Source organism: Alosa sapidissima, chromosome 1 (assembly GCF_018492685.1).
Source record: "Alosa sapidissima isolate fAloSap1 chromosome 1, fAloSap1.pri, whole genome shotgun sequence".
In the NCBI taxonomy this organism is placed as follows: Eukaryota; Metazoa; Chordata; class Actinopteri; order Clupeiformes; family Clupeidae; genus Alosa; species Alosa sapidissima.
In genome coordinates this window covers 20,144,061-20,163,455 of record NC_055957.1, presented here as the reverse complement: position 1 = coordinate 20,163,455, position 19,395 = coordinate 20,144,061, and the positions used below count along the sequence as shown (strand labels likewise).

The window sequence follows — 19,395 nt, the reverse complement described above, 5'->3', positions numbered from 1 at the left end:
AAGATGAGAATGAGTGCAGGCTCAACGTTTGGAGGTATAACTTTGCAGACCTTCCTTTGAGATGTAGATGCACACAGTATCAGAGAATTGAGCGTCAGCGTCAGTTCTGGCAGGCCAAGTAGTCAAGGCGCTGCTAACCGCTATGGGCGTCAGCTTATCAACTGTCAACTCCCTTCGCACTCAGGACATCAGGTCCACAGAGTGGTCGAGCAGGAAGGTTTTCCAAAATTGGCTCATTTCACATGGAGAGACCCAAAGGTATTACATGAAGATGCCATACTTAAAGCCACTGGCAAATGGCCCTAAACAGCTGGCTGGCATTTAGCCATGGTTGTTGTGGGGAAGTCTCTCAGTAATGCTTGTTGTGGGTGTTGTGTGGGCATGAAGTAAACAATGCATTCTCAGACCAGTTATCTTTTGAGATGTGTCTTAAACCATCATGAGTGTAGAAAGGGGTGGCTCTGGGATGCCAGGCACCACTGTTGAGACCTTGGGAGGTGTTGACATAATTCAATATAAAACAAATGAAGGAAAGTGCCCATTTGACAACTCCAGTGAAGTACTCACAAAGACCAAGTTTATAAGTCTCGTTAAGGATGATGGTATGGTGGTTGTGGTGCACCCTGCTGTGTCAGAATACTTAGGCAATGTTGTTGGGTTTGAGTACTTGCATGTAACAATTACAAATCTGGCCGCTGTGGAAAGGCTCCTGAGGTCAAAAATATCCAGGCAATACTCAGGTGTGAGGAACCACTGCAGGTTTATTCACGATACAGGGAGCAGGTCACTAGCAACAGCATGTTCCAGTAACACTACTCAAAGTTCTCTAGGGCGAAGCCCCATCTTATACATGTTAATTACATTGGTAATACAAATCACATGAGTACAATGGTCTTTTCCAAAAAATCCTCATACATGCAGAAATACAACAATACATATACACTTCTTGGACATAGCATGTGATCCATGCGCCATACGCAAGTCATGTGGCTACTCCAAGTAACTAGATAATTGGTCAATACAATACATATACATCCTTCAGCATTCTCTTGCCATAGTCTAGTTCCTGTCGGGATATTCCTAATATTAAGAATACCCTTAACTCGTGACAAAGGGGGTCGCATGACCTTTATTAGAAAATCATGACATGGAGAGAGCAAATGACAGACAAAGCAAAGTTGATGCACAGTATTGAATGTATAGAAAGCATATACAGAATATAAAACATTTTTAGTAATCCAAAATTTCTCCTTCATTTCCCCCCTTTGGGGCTTAAGGCCACAAAGAAATTTTAGTAATCAAAAACAAAATAAAAAATCCAATTTCCCATAACATCGTCCAAAAACACTTCCGGGTCATCATATCAGGGTAAAACTCATTTCACATTTCAATATCATTCTATCAAATCTTTTGTCCAGTTCTATTTATCCAAACAGAATCCATTAATGTTAACATAATATTCAAGGACGAACCACCTAAAAATTGTTTTATCCCTGTCACACCTACTATGTTAAGGCAATCTTTACTAGTACACAGTCGAGATGCAGAGCATGCAGAATCATCAGAAGTCCTGTAGGGAAAAACATGCATTTGAAAAGACTTTTCTTGGCACACCCAGCAGGTCTCATTCGTCCCTGCTACAGTTGTTCTAGCTTGGAAAGCCAGTTGACAGGCTTTATTAGTACCACAGATCTCCTCCTCTGGAGAAGTGGGCATAATCAGTAAGAACACACAGAATAACAACTAGCCCCACTCTACTCCCAGTTACAATACAACAAAAGCTCTATTCTATCTTCAACAGCAGAGCTGGCTTGGGTTTTTTAGGCCCTCCCCAGGTCACTGTCCAGCGATGATGAAATATCTAGCTAAACTGGAAATGAAACAGTGCTAGTTTAATGTATACTGATATCTTGTTTCTACTTTTAATATCCACCACTGATTTGGATGATGGATGGTTGAATCCACTAATTTTAATGGACACTGGTGTACCACACTAATTGATTTCCCTACCCTCAAAGGAATGACTTCACATGTGTACTTAGTAAAATGTGTAACAATCAGAGCATACTTCCCTTCATTTGCAGTCCAATATTTTCTAGTTGTAATGCAGGTTAAAACAGCATGATCTTGCAACACTTCCCTTATCCCTGATGGAACATATATCCAAAGGTCTACTGGCGAAGTTTGCCAAAACCTTCACTGATCAACCTCAAGCATAAAGTCACAATCCGTTGAGATAATGTTCCGGTTCTTTCACCACTCTGCAGTGTGACAAATGAATCCAAGAGTCTCACTAATTCTCGCAATTCTCACTGCACTAGGTGTAGACAACAGAACTTGATACGGTCCACGCCACCATTCTTCATTCCAGCGTTTTCTTCGAAAATCCTAAACAAGCACCCAAGAGCCTGGTTCCACTGGGTATGTATCCAGAAAACTTTGAGGCAAAGTCAACGCCACCTGTTAAGAAACAAAAGATAGAGCAGCAATCAGTTCTCGCATGTAACCAGACAAGGTACAAAATACATTAGGTTAGGATTAGGTAAACCTGGAATTGGTATGGGACGGGCAGTCAAAATCTCAAATGGGCTTAACCCTTTTGATCTTGATGCACGGCCTCTGAGGTAGAGGAGAGCCAAAGGTAAAGCAGTCAACCAATTCCATCCCATTATTTTAGTCAATTTATCTTTCAACATTCCATTAACATTCTGGCCATTTTGAAAACATATCTACAATTACAAGGCAATATTCACAACCTCTGCATTTTGTTAATTGATCAATTGAATAAAATCCATTATAATATATTCAAACGGGCCTGATGGTGGTGGGTGATGCCCTCCTTGGGTTCTCACTGTGGGTGCGGTGTTATGTTTAACAGGTAATGCACCTATCACAGTAAGCAGCTGCCGCGGTGGTGAATCCTGGTGCAAAATAAAGTTGTTCTATTGTTTTTACCATAGCTGTTGCACTCGCATGATCTAAACCATGAGTAACTTTAGCAACTATATAAAAACATGATTTTGGTAGTACATGCTTGCCTGTTGGAGTATGTAGCCACAAATCATCATTATTCTTTTTACAATTTTTCCATTTTCATCTTTTTTGATTGCTATTTTATACATTCTGTAAATTTAGAAACACTAAAATTCAGAATGTCTTACAAACTCAAGTGGTATCTTCCTCTCAATTCCCCCCTTCGCGGCACTTTTAGCAGCCGAGTCAGCCCTCTCATTACCAAGGCTGACCTCATCAGCGCCTCTAATATGCGCTGCACACTTAATTACTGCTACAGCAGAAGGAAGCTGAATTGCCTCTAGCAACAATACAATGAACTCTTTATGTTGTATAGGTTTACCAGTAGCCGTAAGAAAGCCTCTTTCTTTCCATATTGCTCCATGGTCATGAACAATTCCCCAGCAATAACTACTATCAGTGTATATGCAAACAGATTTTCCAGCTGCCAACACACAAGCTCAAAAAAGTCCAATCAACTCAGCAGATTGGGCAGAAAAAGTTGGAGGGAGCGAGTAAGATTCAACCACTTCAAATTGATTCACCACAGCGTAGCCACTTCCTACCTCTCCAGATTCCAAGCGTAATGAGGAACCATCGACATAAAAAATTAAGTCAGGGTTAGTAAGGGGTTCCTCAGATATATCAGGACGAGGTTTAGTACAAATTGTTATGACATGACAACAATCATGGCTTTCGCCATCTTCGGCGGTATGTAATAATGTCGATGAGTTGAGGGTGGTACAACGTACAAGTGTGACATGTGCTAAAGTCAATAACACATGTTGGTACGAGAGGAGGCGGGCAGTTGTCAGATGTGATGTCTTTGCTTGTAAAAGCAATGCATGCACGTCATGTGGAACATGAACAGTCAAAGGATGCATTAATACTAGATCCGCACAAGCCATTACTGCATTTGAAGCAGCTGCAACAGACTTCAAACAAGGCACCCAGCCTCTTGCTACCGGATCCAGTCTCTTTGACAAATAGGCTATTGGTCTATACTGTCCACCATGCAATTGACATAATACCCCAGACATGTAACCTCCTTTTTCACACACAAACAAATGAAAATCAAGATCATAATTAGGCAATCCCAAAGCTGGAGCTGAAGCTAAAGCTTGTTTCAAAATCACAAAAGCAGTCTCACAGTCATCAGTCCAAGTTACAATGTCAGTCAAACTCTTACAAGCATTTGTGCATGCTCGGAGAGGTTGTGCCTTCTCCGAGAAGTCTAAAATCCAAGCACGACAATAACCAATCATTCCTAAGAAGCTTAACAATTGCTGCTTTGTCCTGGGTCTCGGACAGCCAGTAATTGCAGTGATGCGTGACGCATCCAGGGCCCTGCAGCCAGGAGTAAGTATATGACCCAAGTACTTAACTTGCTCTTGGCAGAGTTGCAACTTTTCTTTAGAGACTTTAAGTCCCACCCTGGCCAGGTATTTCAGCAATGCCACTGTGTCAATCAGGCATGATTCTTTTGATGGACTTCCTAATAAAACATCAACATAAGAAATAACAGTACTTCCTGCCAGTGGAGTAAATTGTGTCAGACAGGCCACTAATGCCTCATTAAACACTGAAGGTGATTCTGTGTATCCCATAGGCAAACGACTCCAAGTATACCTTTGACCTTTAAAGGTGAAGGCAAACCAAAATTGAGAGGCAGGATGTACTCTTATCGTAAAAAACGCATTTTTAATATCAATTACAGAATAAAACTTCGCAGTGGATGGCAGACTAGAGAGAATTGTGCAAGGATTTGGCACAATAGGATGCCTCGGTTGAATAGCGTCATTAACAAGTCTTAAATCTTGCACAAATCTCCAAGTGCCATCAGACTTCTTAACTGGCAAAATTGTTGTGTTAACTGGGGAGAAACTGCAACGCACAATAGCTCCCCTGTCCAATAATGATTTGAATACGGGCTCTATCCCCTGCTCAGCCTCTTTCGACAACGGATATTGGGCTTTCGACGGGTAATGCAATGTTTTTGCGCATTTTTTTTAATGGTTGAGCAGTAGAGTCCCAAATGGTAATGGTAATGGTTTAATGGTTGAGTCCCAAAGTCATAACTATCAGCTGCCCAGAGATTATCTGGAACAGCGGCTAACAGATCTGCTTTCTCTTTTAAAGAGAGAACCCTCCATTCATCGGGTTGGGTTAATGAGGGTATTAAACATGCAGAGAGCTCTTTCTGCACAGGAGTAACTTTCAAAGAACACCATTGTTGGAAAAAATACGCATCTTGTGATGGTGAATAAAACAAATTTGGGGTATCTCGGACCACTGTCCAATCTTTAGCATTCACACACGCTTTCACAAATGGCCCTAAATCAATCCAATTTTCTTGGGCTCTTACCAATGCAACATGTGGATACGAATTTGGGTTTGCAAACAAATATTTCAGACCTGGAGACAGGTCTACTAATACTGCAGAGTAGATTTTAGAGGTCAATATGCCGGCTACATCAATAGTCTCAATACTATTTCCTATCTGGTACCACTCTTTCACATACAGCTGATCTGGAGAGCCTTGAAAACATGCGATTGTACACTGAAATTGCTCAGGGGTTTCTGTCTTTTCTAGAACCGAGATCGGAGATTTTAATGCTAAACTAATGTCTTTACACTCATATCCTATCCATGTGGGGTTAACTTTCTGACAATACAGATAAATGGGCCCTTCTAGACCTACTCCGTCAGGAGAAAGAAAAAGTGTAAGATTTAATTTACATATTAGATCTCGGCCTAGTAAATTTTCAGGGCAAACACTGCTCAAGAGAAAAGAATGTTCTACTGTCTGATGTTCATATTGAACCACTAAAGGGGTAGAAACCGGTTCTGCCACTGATTGGCCTGAAGCTTCTGTTACATATATAACTCTATTGCTTTTTAATGTTAAAACTTACAACTATCTTTCTTTCCAAGTGTACTAACATCCGCTCCTGTATCAACTAAAAAAGATACGTCATTACCATTCAGAGAAAGAGTTAGCTTAGGTTGTGCGGCAGCATTCAAAGTCAGTTGGGGATAAAGTTCATAAGGTGATACAGAAGTGTTGGGGAGGGGTCCCGGAGTCCCCTGTTCAGAGCCCTCGCTGTCCTATTCAGAATTTCCATTCTGTGTTCAGACCGGACCCTGAGGGCGTCGTTGTGATGATTTATCCCCGTCTTGTTTCCAATCACCCTGCTTCGGACAATATCTCGCTATGTGTTCTACGTCTCCACAATTCCAGCAACCGTTTCTTTCAGTCCACCTAAATCGTGCTCTCCTCCCTCCACAAAGCTTGTTAACTGCTGAAGCCACTCTTCCCAAGAATTCTCTAGCAGTCTGTTGTAAGCTGAAAAATAGCCATTTTAGTCCAATCTTCAGTAGGTGAATACTTGCAGGGGCTTAGGAGCAGGATGTGCTGGTTGTGGTGCAGGGGGTGCTGAAGGGAACGGTGGTGGAGATTTACGGACTATAAGGGCTGGAGGTCAGGTTCACTCGTCTGCACATAGACTTCAGTTGAAATGTCCATAGCTCCGCACAAACCTTCTCTCTCTCTCTCTCTCTCTGGCCCTGCTCTTTCTGTTGCATAACTCACTTTCTCTTCTCCTATCTTTCCCTCGCTTCTCTTTCCCACTTTTCAAACAAATCATGCTTAAAAGGCCTAGCCTTCCTTTCCATCACAGCCCTACATTCAGTTAACCTTTCCAAACTCAACGTACCATCTAAAGGAAATTTTCCTTCAGTCCATCTACTCCACTTATTCAATAAACATTCATCTACACATTCAGGTACATATTTCTTATACATATCTTTTAAACATCCAGGATTATGTATACCTTTGGGCAATTTAACAGTTTTACTATTACTAGTCCCCATAGCAGTGTCCCTTTAATATATTTTTATTACCCAAATTACCTCACGCCTAAAAGAGTACAATAGCAATGTTCTCAACCAATCCAATCCCCGTATCAAGCGCTTTAAGCCAATCCTACCGATTGCTTCTCTTAGCAGATCCTTTATCGATTGCTCTTCGGCTGTGCTCACAAGCCAACCTTTCTACCTTCCTACAAGTAGAGCAGATTGCTTCGGTGGCACCCCGGCACACAAGCCAATTCTTAACTACAAAGCGGTAGAAAAAAATCGCTTCCCACTCACCACCTAGGTGCCTGTGACCACAATACGGTAATACCGTATCCGAGACACAGGATGACTCCCTTCCGGCAAGGATGGGTCCCGCGGGCGATGTTGCCTTTTTTCCACGGTATTGTCCCAAAATCAAAAATAGATCTCCCGTAAGCGCTTTTCGGGTCCTACGCCTTCCAGGTTTCACCGCCGCGTCTCGGAGTTAGGTATCCCAACCGCTGCCACCAAAATGAGGTCAAAAATATCCAGGCAATACTCAGGTGTGAGGAACCACTGCAGGTTTATTCACGATACAGGGAGCAGGTCACTAGCAACAGCATGTTCCAGTAACACTACTCAAAGTTCTCTAGGGCGAAGCCCCATCTTATACATGTTAATTACATTGGTAATACAAATCACATGAGTACAATGGTCTTTTCCAAAAAATCCTCATACATGCAGAAATACAACAATACATATACACTTCTTGGACATAGCATGTGATCCATGCGCCAATACGCAAGTCATGTGGCTACTCCAAGTAACTAGATAATTGGTCAATACAATACATATACATCCTTCAGCATTCTCTTGCCATAGTCTAGTTCCTGTCGGGATATTCCTAATATTAAGAATACCCTTAACTCGTGACAAAGGGGGTCGCATGACCTTTATTAGAAAATCATGACATGGAGAGAGCAAATGACAGACAAAGCAAAGTTGATGCACAGTATTGAATGTATAGAAAGCATATACAGAATATAAAAAATTTTTAGTAATCCAAAATTTCTCCTTCACTCCACTTCACTTTCAGCCAGTTCCACCGATAAAGAATCTTTTAAAGGAACCGTATGTAAGAAATGTATTTCAATTAATCATAAAATGGCCCTGATATGTCACTAGACATTAAGAAATCATGTTCATTTCAAATACTTATATCACTGATAACAGTAGTCCAGTCAAGATATTGTCATTTAAAAAGTGAAGTTGCAGCCCTCAACTGATGTTGATGTTGTGTTTTGTCATGTCATGTTGTGTTTTGGCCTGATGCGCCACCCTCTACCTATCTACTAATCACAAAGTCAGTAGTGTTTCGGCATCTGGATTTGCAACCTTGAGTCAGGGTTGAGGGGGAGGGGATATACCGCTCTACAATAATTTGGAAGTGATTGCAGTACCAGCTTTGGCCACAATCTTACATATGGTTCCTTTAAATGAATTGTTAATTTGACCATTTTACCACAGACATACTTTCAGACTTCAGACACTAGCATTTATCTAAATCAAGCTGAAAATAATGAAACCACCTGCACTATTGCAATAATCTGTCATTGATGTGTACACTTTTTCAACTCAATAGATACTGTATATACAGTATGCATATCCTGTTTCACATCTTTGGACTTTGTCAACCTCTTTGGATGTTTGGCTTATATTTATTTGGTTTGTTTGAAAAATGTAGCTTTATGCAAATAATTCCATGGCATATTTCTGTCGTTTGTAGCTTTTACACAAAACCCCATGTAGTAAACCAATGTAGAATAGCTGTATGTTGTTAGTAATGTCTACTGTAGATGTGCTTGCACTTAGATTATGAATGACTTATAATGAATTACTGTGATCCAGAAAGGCTGTGAGTGCTTCTTCATGAAGTGCTACCTGCTGGAGCTAAACGTCTACTGGGAAGAAAACGAAATCGTTCAGGACCCTATATTAACAGACAACCTTGAAGCCATAGAGGAATGCCTTGAAAAGAAGTCCAATGTAAGTCAATAAAATGCAATGTAAATCATTCCTTAATCAAATTTTCTCTTTCTGTCAGAAAAAAACTTGTAATAAAATGACATGTTGATGTGAATTCAGGTCATGTGTGCTCCCACTGCTTCCCATGTTTGAGCACATTAATATTTCACCTCACATCAGTCGCTGCTTAAATGTTTGAGCACATAATTATTTATGCTATACACACCTCACATCAATTGCTGCTTAAATGTTAGAAACATAACCTGCTTTATGTTAGACACATGTTACATCTCCTGATTTCCGTTTTGTTTCCTAGATCTGCTCACCATGTGAAGCTCAACCGTTTGCCAATATTTCTATGTTCTCCTCAAGTCTGAATGACACTTTAGATTACTTTAGTACGCTGGGCAATGACGAAGACATTTACTGCACCTGTTAATGTTTAAAGTCCATTCTTCCTGAGGATCTGCTGCTTTTTGCTGTTTGACTTCAAGCACATTGATAAAATGGGCTATATTGTGAACAAAACAATGTAAGCTAATATGCAATCCACAAAGTTGTAAAATTGTAATACATACCCACAAAAAGTCAGGGATATTCGGCTTTCGGGTGAAATTTCAGCATGAAACCTTTACAGGTGAACTTAATGTGACCTCTAAACTTTTGTATGCGCATGTCCAACAGTTCAGTGTTTCAGTACTTTCTGTACTGAATCATTAAATTTCACCCGAAAGCCAGATATCCCTAACCTTTTCTGAGTAGTGTAAGTTGTAAGCTATTATGTATGAATCTTTTTTATATTTAAGAATCTTATAGAATATACTATGCACTATGTTTTTTTTACGACACATTTTGAATGTCAGGAATATATATGATAGTGCATGATACTATTTTCTCTTACAATATTGCCTTTTCCTTTATAATGATACTTTGACTGTAAAGACAAACGTGTTACAAGGCATGCAAGGTAGACTTAGTGGGTTTGCCAGGAGTGCAGGCTTAAGGGGGGCTCATTACTGGGCATAGGAGATCCATGTTCCACCTGTTTGATGGCACCAATGCCACTGACATTGTTAAGTTCCGTTCCCCCTGGAAACAACTCTGCTCTGGAATTACTCAGGCCACTGCCCCTAGAAAAGAAATCTCATTAGCGCTGCGATCTGACTCATCAGAAGTGAGGTGGTGGAGAGGCAACAGGATGGTGGTGCCAGCGTTGACCAGAGATTTCCTGATTCCTGTCGCCTGCTGCAGGTCAGTGAGGAGCAGCAGGGCTGAGTTTTGGGCGTAGCTGCCCCAACCCCACCACTCCTCTCTCCCTTTGCCTCCAGCTCGCGGGTGATCCTCTCTGCCACAAAGTCCTGCGTCCGTCCACAGCAGATAGACAGCACACCAGGGCAGCCAGGTCCTGGGGCACCTTGGCGACAGTCCAACATTCGGCCCGCACTGCAGGCATGACTGCAGATGTCCTCAGCGACTCAGAATGTGCTGCGAACACAGGAAGTCCAAATGTCTTTCAGCCACAAGCTTCTGACACAGAAAGCATCGCAGACGCTCCAGAACCTCTCCCTGGACCTCCAACTGCTCATCTGTATTCCGCAACTCCTGGAGGTCCATAGCTGCCATTTTATCCACAGTCTTGTTTTTGACGCATAAACAGTTAGCTTGGTCAGTTCTCTCTGTCTTGTTACGCTACCACTTTTATTTCTCTGTGTCAGAGAGCCAAGGATATAGTCAATTTATCTTCAAAGATGAAGAAAATAGATATAATATTTCCTAGATATAATAGATTTCTATTTCTTACATATAATAGATATTACATCAGATAACTTTCTCTATCAAAACAGGCATCTCACTTTGCTTGTTTCTGTGTCTGGCACCCATACTAAAGTTGACTAAAAAGAGGAATATAAAATCTTTTGGAAATTGATTAATGTCTTTCAGTTACTGTAGCCTATTAGCTGGTTTGATTTGCATTGAGCTCAATGAGCATCAAACCAGCTAATAGGCTAACTGAAATAACACCACCTACAGTAGTTATGGTGAAGAAAAACAAAAACAAAAAAGTGAATGAATGAATTACTGTGAAGTAAAAATGTCTTAGACGACAAGTGTAAGATTGAAACCTGTCTGTGCTGTTTTTGTACAACTATAAGGCATGCTAAAATAAATGTCTATGATATGCTGTTGTTGATTGGTTGAATACTTTCTACAGCAGGGGAATTACTTCCAGTGCAGCTATTCGTATGAAATTGTCACCAGATGTTAGTATTACCTCAGGTAATCCACGCATATTAAAAAAATCAAACATTAAAGTTCATATGTGTTATGTGTAATAAAGTGGAATGACACAGGAAAAGAGTATGAACCTGCAACCAGAGGGGAGAGGCTAAAACTCAGTGTGCAATGGATAGGAACTATCATTTAAAATTGAACTGGTTATGCGCTTTAGCTGTCTTGTATACAAGGTCTACAAGTTGACCTGTGACTCACCAATCAGCCTACTAGACCACTTAACTATTTGATTTAGAGAGCTCTTGTTTTTCAAAGAGGTTCCCAAACCAGGCTGCAAGTGCAAATGATAAAACTGATTCAATAAACAGGTCCATGATGGATTTGTGAAACTGGCTTAATTTCCTCAAACAGAACAAATGCTGGTGCCCCAATTTGCACATAATCGACAGTTTGGCGATCGATGGTTGATCAGCAGACTTTGTCAGAGAGACTGCCATTCATTCTCACTCTTTGTGTCCTGCTTGTTAAAAAGTTAAGGATCCAGCCTACCAAGTTGTTGCTCAGGTCAAACTGTTCTAGCAGCCTTGTGATTAAAATATATGGATACAGCCATAATTAACTGTTAACTGAAGTTTGGGATATGAAAGTACTAAATTACCTTTGTCACATACAGTCACATTACTTTGTCACATACAGATTTTTGTCACATACAGCAAACATTTCACGATCTGCTAGCTGCCTGTCCCCTAAATATGCTGTAAATATATATATATATAATATATATCTTATATCTATATATATATACAGCATATTTAGGGGACAGGCAGCTAGCAGATCATGAAATGTTTGTTGGCTGTATGTGACAAAAATCTTCTAGTTTAGTAACAAGAACTTTAATTAATTACCGGTATTTCATTGCATGGCCTGCCTGTGCACTGTTTATAGGGCATAGAGAACCATTATAATACCAACCATTGCATTACCAAATCAAATAGGACAGCACAGGTGGGGAGCCCAGCTAGAGGTAAGGTAGCTCTATAGAGGCTCAAACTGAACTAAGCTCCCTTATTTGTTTAGAAACCAGAGAAAATCACTATTTCTAGAGTAAGTTTCTACAGAAATGTTAAACTGAGTGAAAACTTAAACAAACCAGAAATTACAATTTTAAACACCAACACAGATATGAATCCTATATGAATCCTTTACATATCAGCAGACACAACAACACATCAGGCCTTGTGGGATAATTTTTATATGTCTCTCATTGAATGTTTAGTATACCTTACATACATGTAGTGAAATCTAATTACCATTTCATTTCTAATCTAATACTAATTACATTTCATGTGGGTAACATGCTCAGGGCGTCATAAATAAAGCTGCTGTCTCACAGCAGTTGTCTTGGAGTAATTTTGACCACAGCCTCTTTCCAAATCAAGGCATTTACTTTGATGTGCACATAGGGTGACCATCACCATGACACTGAAAATGAGGTCACTTGTGCCCAAAAGTTAGGACAGGTCCAAAAGTGAGGACACACACAGAATCGGGGTAACATTAGTAGGGAATACTGTAATATTAGAAAAGAAACCATGTCTATAGAAGGCACCTTTTTCATCATTTATTATAGTAACATTTGTTGTTGTTTTATTTGTGTTTTTTTTTACATAGTCAACAATTTCTAACATTCCCATACGCGGCAACTATTTATTATAATAACATATAGTAACATTAGCTTTGTGTGTGTGTTTTTTTCCATTACTCAACAAACCCACCTTTATGACCCAGTGACTTTTCAGTCACTTATTTAACTCTTCAGCTGTGGTTGCTGCTGAAGAAAAAGACAATGCCACAGAGGATTTCCTGGCAGATCTGGCTTTCTGTTGTGCTTATCTGTGAGGGTGCCTTTCTAGGCCTACCCCTGGTGCTGACATCAATGTCTGTTTCACAGTTTACAAGATGCATGGTATCCATATGTCCTCCTTTTGGTAGCAAAGTGGTGTTCAGAATAGGCCTACCACACAGTTGAAAGATGTATTTCATTTCGGCATATGCAACTTAGCCTATACTAGTGCACCAACAGCATTCATTCATTCAATCACGAGGTGAGTTGTCGCATCAACTACTTCGTGAAAAGGAAATCGGTGGAATTTTGTGATGTCTCATGCTACGGTTCTTTAGCACTATTACTCAATCTGAGCTTGGTAAAATTACAGTATAACTCAAACCGGCTCCTCAACATGTGTTTTGGATCCAATCCCTACTAGATTCCTCAAAAATGTATATGATAGCTTAGCTCCCTTTATTCTCAAGGTACTGCTTTTAAAACTGCTGTTGTGAAACCTTTACTTAAAAAGTCGAATCTTGCCCATACCAATCTCAGCAACTACAGGCCTATATCAAATCTACCGTTCCTGAGCAAAGTACTTGAAAAAGTCGTTTGTAATCAGTTAACTACCTTCCTCAACGAAAACAGTGTCCTTGAAAAATTGAAAATCAGGTTTTAGATCAAATCACAGCACAAAAACAGCTCTAGTAAAGATAGTCAATGATCTTAGACTGGCTACTGACTCAAACAAAGTCTCAATCCTTATTCTTCTGGATTTGAGTGTGGCATTTGACACCATTGATCATAGCATCCTAATTCACCGCCTTGCGAAGTGGGTGGGTCTCTCTGATAATGCTCTAAACTGGTTTCAAACCTACATTACTGGCAGAGATTTTTATATCAGTCTAGGAGATCATGTGTCTGAAAAACATGACTTGCCTTTTGGTGTGGCCCAGGGGAGCTGCTTTGGTCCCCTGCTATTTTTCCTATATATGCTTCCGTTGGGAAACGTCATAAGTCAGCATAATGTAAACTTCCATAGCTACGCAGATGATACCCAATTGTATATTTCTGTGGAGCCAACTAACCCAGATGGCCTTTTCTCCCTCACTGCATGCCTAACCTCCATTAATCATTGGATGAGCAAACATTTTTTGAAACTAAATAATGACAAAACAGAGGTACTTTTAGTTGGACCAAAACTAAAGTGAGACATTGTTCTTAGTAATCTGGGGAACTTGGTGCACCAGGTCAAACCAAAAGTAACAAGCCTCGGTGTCATCTTAGATGCAGAGTTAAGTTTTAAGCCCCATATCAGTAAAGTTACTCAGACAGCCTATTTCCACCTGAGAAACATTGCCAAAGTGCGGCCCTTTTTAACTCAACAAGATGCAGAAAAACTAATTCACGCCTTTATCACTAGCAGGTTAGACTACTGCAATGCACTTTTCACTGGCCTTCCCAAAAAACATCTAAAGAAATTGGCTCTCATACAGAACTCTGCGGCTAGACTTTTAACTAAGACTAAGAAGAGAGAACACATCACCCCTGTGTTGGCTGAACTGCACTGGCTCCCTATTTCCTATAGAATTGATTTTAAGGTTATGTTAATTACTTACAAAGCTCTGAATGGCATAGCACCTTCATATATCTCTGAGCTTTTAATATCTTATCAACCACAAAGGAAACTTAGATCATCCAATTCTAATCTTTTAATCGTACCCAAAGTGCTCCACAAGCAAAGTGGAGAAGCTGCTTTTATCCATTATGCCCCAAAATTATGGAACACCCTGCCTCTGTACATCAAGCAGGCGAGTTCAGTAAATATAAAAAAAAAAGATCTGAAAACATACCTGTACAGGAAAGCTTTTAGTTAACTCATCTTATCCTGTAGACTACTTTTTCAGATTATTCTACATCTGCTGCCATTGGAGGGCACAGCCAGCCAGAAGCAGATGGGCTCCCCCTATTACAGTTTTCTCGATTGCTTTTACCTGCTTAAGTAAACTGGAACCCACTTGATCTTCATGACTACATTCTTTGCACAGCAGAAGTCATCTCTTGCGAATGTGTTCACACATTTTCATTGGGTTCACACATTTCTCACACCCTTTTGCAAAACAGTTAACACAGGTGTCATTCAAAAGCCCTAAACTCTATTGGTTTTCCCATGCTAAACAAAAGGAAAACATATTTTCACAGGTGGTATAGATTCCATGCATAAGTCTGAATTTCTGATACACCTGTGTGAAACTCCTTTGCACAATTCTTCAATCAGCAATCATTCATTATACATAAGAGATGTCTGTTCTGTGTTGCTATTTGCAAGTTTGGATCTAATGCACATTTGACAAAGTACTGTATTGCCTATTTGGTGGAGAAAACCGTACAAAAGGTCTTTACTGTAGGTTTATTTCGATGAAAGTTGTAGTTCAAGGAAATTTACAGTATCTTGCTATAGTGTTTTGCTGTATGTCTTACATGTCAATGACAGTTACATCTTGGGAGGAATGAATAAATAATTTTGTTATTCAGTACATTTTGTCTTTTCACAGTTTTTTTCTGATACCAGAAAAATGAGAAAGTAATGGAACAGACAGCAAAAATGCTCATTTTGAGAACTAGATTTTGCATTTTGTTGTCAAATGTGTAATGATTGATTAAAGACTGTTTTTGAATTGGCAACAAGTTGTAGTGTTTGAAGGCACAATTTGCTTTTGCTGCATGTTTTAAGTGTTTTGAGAGAGTAACAGCCTTTTGCAAGCAAAATGTGTCATTTTGTCCAGAGTGCTTTTGCGCTATGCACTGCAGAGCTTTTCTGTTGTAGTCAGTGCAGCTCCCGCCCCGCACAGTGATGCAGCTGGAAAGGATGCTCTCAATGGTGCCTCTGTAGAAAGTGCTCATGATGGGTGGTGGAGTGCTTGCCCGCTTGAGTCTGCGCAGGAAGTAGAGAAGCCGCTGAGCTTTCTTCACCAGTGATGCAGTGTTGGTGGACCAGGAGAGGTCTTCACTGATATGCACCCCCAGGAATTTGGTGCTGTTCACTCTCTCCACATCAACACCGTCGATGGACAGTGGCAGGTGTTGGGTGCGACCTCTCCGGAAGTCAACAAAGATCTCTACGGTCTTGCTGACGTTCAGCAGGAGGTTGTTGTTCCTGCACAACGTGGTCAGAAGGTCAACCTCCTTCCTGTAGTGAGTCTCGTCTCCCTTGGTGATGAGGACCCACCAGTGTTGCGTCATCCGCAAACTTGATAATGTGATTTGTGCTTTGAGTTGTTGTGCAGTCGTGTGTCAGCAGTGTGAAGAGCAGCGGACTGAGCACGCAGTCCACGGAGAATAAATACAGCACAGGCCACAGGCTCACATAGGAGAGGGGGGAAGAACCAGCCAGGATGCAGCAGCAGCAGCTCACAGAAAGATTAGTGAGGGGGACAGGGTCACACCATGATTGACCAGGGTCCGGCAGGAAGCCGACACAGGCGCACTGGGTGGAGGGAGAGAGAGAAACTAACACGAGCCCAAAGAGTCAGGGCATTTAAATGTAAACTCTGTGATCAATGTACTCAAAGCAATCCAATGTGAGAGAGGGAGAAGAAGGCATCACAAAGACAGCACAGCAAAGCACAGAGCCAACTTTCATGACAATCAGTGTCACATACTGTAATACATGTTTCATATTTTAAAAACTTAAAGCCATATGAGAATAAAGGCTTTTAAAAATGTTTAATCCTCATGAGTGCATCTCAGATTTCTCTTGGGAAATGTTTTACAACATTCAAGTATTCAGTTTAACATCAAAGTTAATCAATCCACAAAACTTTTTTGCAACTCTTCTCACCTGTCATGCCAATCACCCAAATGATGAACACCTGTATGTTGTGGTTGCCCTAAGCTTTATGGAATTGTCTTCAGACACATCCTCATATCTACTCCCACACTGCACAGCATATCACTTGGTAAGGCAAGTGAATTGCAATAAGAAGGTCTTGGGTTCAAACCTCACCTGTTACACACTTCTTTTTGTCATTTTTAAACTTTGTTCACATTTCTATGCTGGACCTCAGGGGCCATGTCTAAGATGCATTGAATTGTCCAGAAATACTTATTTTGATCATCTATACCCATGCTAGTGATATTTCTCCAGTCCATGCATACTGTACTTTGTAGGCCACATGAGCCATTTTGTGACCTCTGTGACCTTGGACATGCATCATCATCCCTTAAAAACACACAGGCATGCACAGTGTTTATCTGCTTGCTCTGTGGTGTATTTCCCTCTATAGAGGCCACTTCAGCCAAGCTGCCCACTTGCATCCACTCAGTTGCAGAGTGGCACAATAGCTCAGTGACTTGTTTGGCAATGCTGAGGTTGGTGGATCAAGACCCACCTGTCTCTCTCACTGTAGCTGCCACAGTAGGTTACAGTGTAGGCACGAATACTGTCAATCACTCAAGTTCCTCAAAAAGTATCAAGCAGTGTTTCCATTGTATGAATAACTGAAGATAAATTGCCTGTACATCTAGGACCTAGATATATTCTAGAAGCTGTACATCTAGGACCTAGATACTGTAGATTCTAGAGGATGACTGCTTCAAGGAGAACATGAACTTTCTCCTTTATGACCTAATTCACTCACCACTAGTTCCAACTATTCACCAAACCAGCTGCTCATAAATAGCACAGCTCTTCAAAACTGTTATTTAGCAAACCTGCTCACTCAACTCTTAAGGGCATGGACTATAAATGGGGAATTTATTACATAATCAATACCCTTTTTACTTTCTGTCTGGCTGTCTGGTGTGTTGTTGCCATGAAATTCAAAATGTGCTTATTTCCCATGAAATAGTCAAACTGTCATTTGATATGGCCCTTTTGTAGCGAAAAAATATGGGTTTTTATGAGATTAGCAGATTATCACATTCTGTTTTTATTTGCATTTGTTTATTTGCACAATGTCCCAATTTTTTGGAGGACCAACAAAAAAAATGCAACACTGAAAACATGTCTTTAAACATTTCCAGAAACGTTCTAATCCATACAAGGTGCTTCCAAACAAATTTTAGATTCCAAACAAATTCTCCAATTTTAGTTTCCAAGAATTTTGTGTTGGGGCAACTGTGGCTCAAGTGGTTGCAGCGTCTGCATCACATTAAGGCTTCAAGTGCCCACTGGGAGGTTTGAATCTGACCAGTGCCATTTCCCAACCCCCGCCCCATCTCTCTCTCTTTCTCTCTCACTTCCTGCCATTCTTCACTCAGCTATCTGAATAAAGGCACAAATTAATTATGTGTGTATGTATGGACTTTGTGATTGCTGTGTAACAGCATAAGATTAATCACTGATAAAGAATCTCCTTAATATGGTAGACCACAGCGGGAATTGGTGACATATTCTTGCTGTTCACATCTATCAAAGAGGAGACTTTGCCCTGTGGCTGGGAACTCAATTGGATTAAGCACTGCTTGGAAAGAAAAGTTTGGTGACAGCAGGAGAATGGATGCCCAATCCCTAACCATAACTGGAACTGCAGCTCAACTTTATCACTTGTAGAGGTCAGTTGACAGGTGTGTGTGTGTGTGTATGTGTGTGAGTGAGTGTGTGACAACAGCACCGCATAGTTATATGTACGCTTTGATGTGCACAGCATTAATGAATGATGATAAAGAATCCCAATTTTATGGGATTTGGGGTTGATAGGACCAACAAAAAAAATGGAACACTGAAAATGATAAATGTGCTGTTCGATGGTCTAACTCCATAATTCAGTTCCACACAGTTTACACTCTTTAAATATTTCCAGAAGTTTTCTAATCCATACAAAGTGCTTCCAAACAAATCTGCAATTTTTGTTTACAGGAATTTGTACTGTGGCTCAAGTGGTTGCAGCGTCTGCATCACATTAAGGCTTCAAGTGCCCACTGGGAGGTTTGAATCTGACCAGTGCCATTTCCCAACCCCCGCCCCATCTCTCTCTCTTTCTCTCTCACTTCCTGCCATTCTTCACTCAGCTATCTGAATAAAGGCACAAAGCTGTGTTATACTGGACTTTGTGATTGATGTGTAACAACTGGATGTCAAGTTAAAATATAAAATGGAGTATTTGTCTCCTAAAAAAAAAGAGCTGTCTCGATGGATCATATTCCCGCTGTGTATTTCCCTGGAGAAATATAATGAAGATAAAGTAGTAGTAAGTAACTGCTAGTTAAATGGTGGAGTCAGATATACTGTATGCTGTAAATACAAGATGTAGGAACTGGAGGCTATTAAAAGCTAGATGACTACTGGAGTGACTACTGCAAGATAATAGAAAAATAATGTGAGTCGCACCCTACAAACTGTAGCATGTGATTCCCCTCCAACTTCCCAGCTTTCAGTCATTGTGGTCAATTCAGACAGAATCAAGGAAAATGGCTGCTGGAATGTTTCAGATTTTGCTCAAAGTTTGTGTAATTTTGTG

The 19,395-nt window shown here is 40.5% G+C and overlaps 1 long non-coding RNA gene across 1 annotated transcript; it reads left to right on the top strand.

Moving 5' to 3' along the window:
• The first annotated feature begins 221 nt into the window (after nucleotides 1–221).
• On the top strand, nucleotides 222–10,847 carry LOC121678269. The gene is made up of 3 exons (XR_006021202.1): nucleotides 222–258; nucleotides 8,758–8,895; nucleotides 9,191–10,847. It is a non-coding gene; the product is annotated as an uncharacterized LOC121678269 (long non-coding RNA).
• The last annotated feature ends 8,548 nt before the right edge of the window (nucleotides 10,848–19,395 follow it).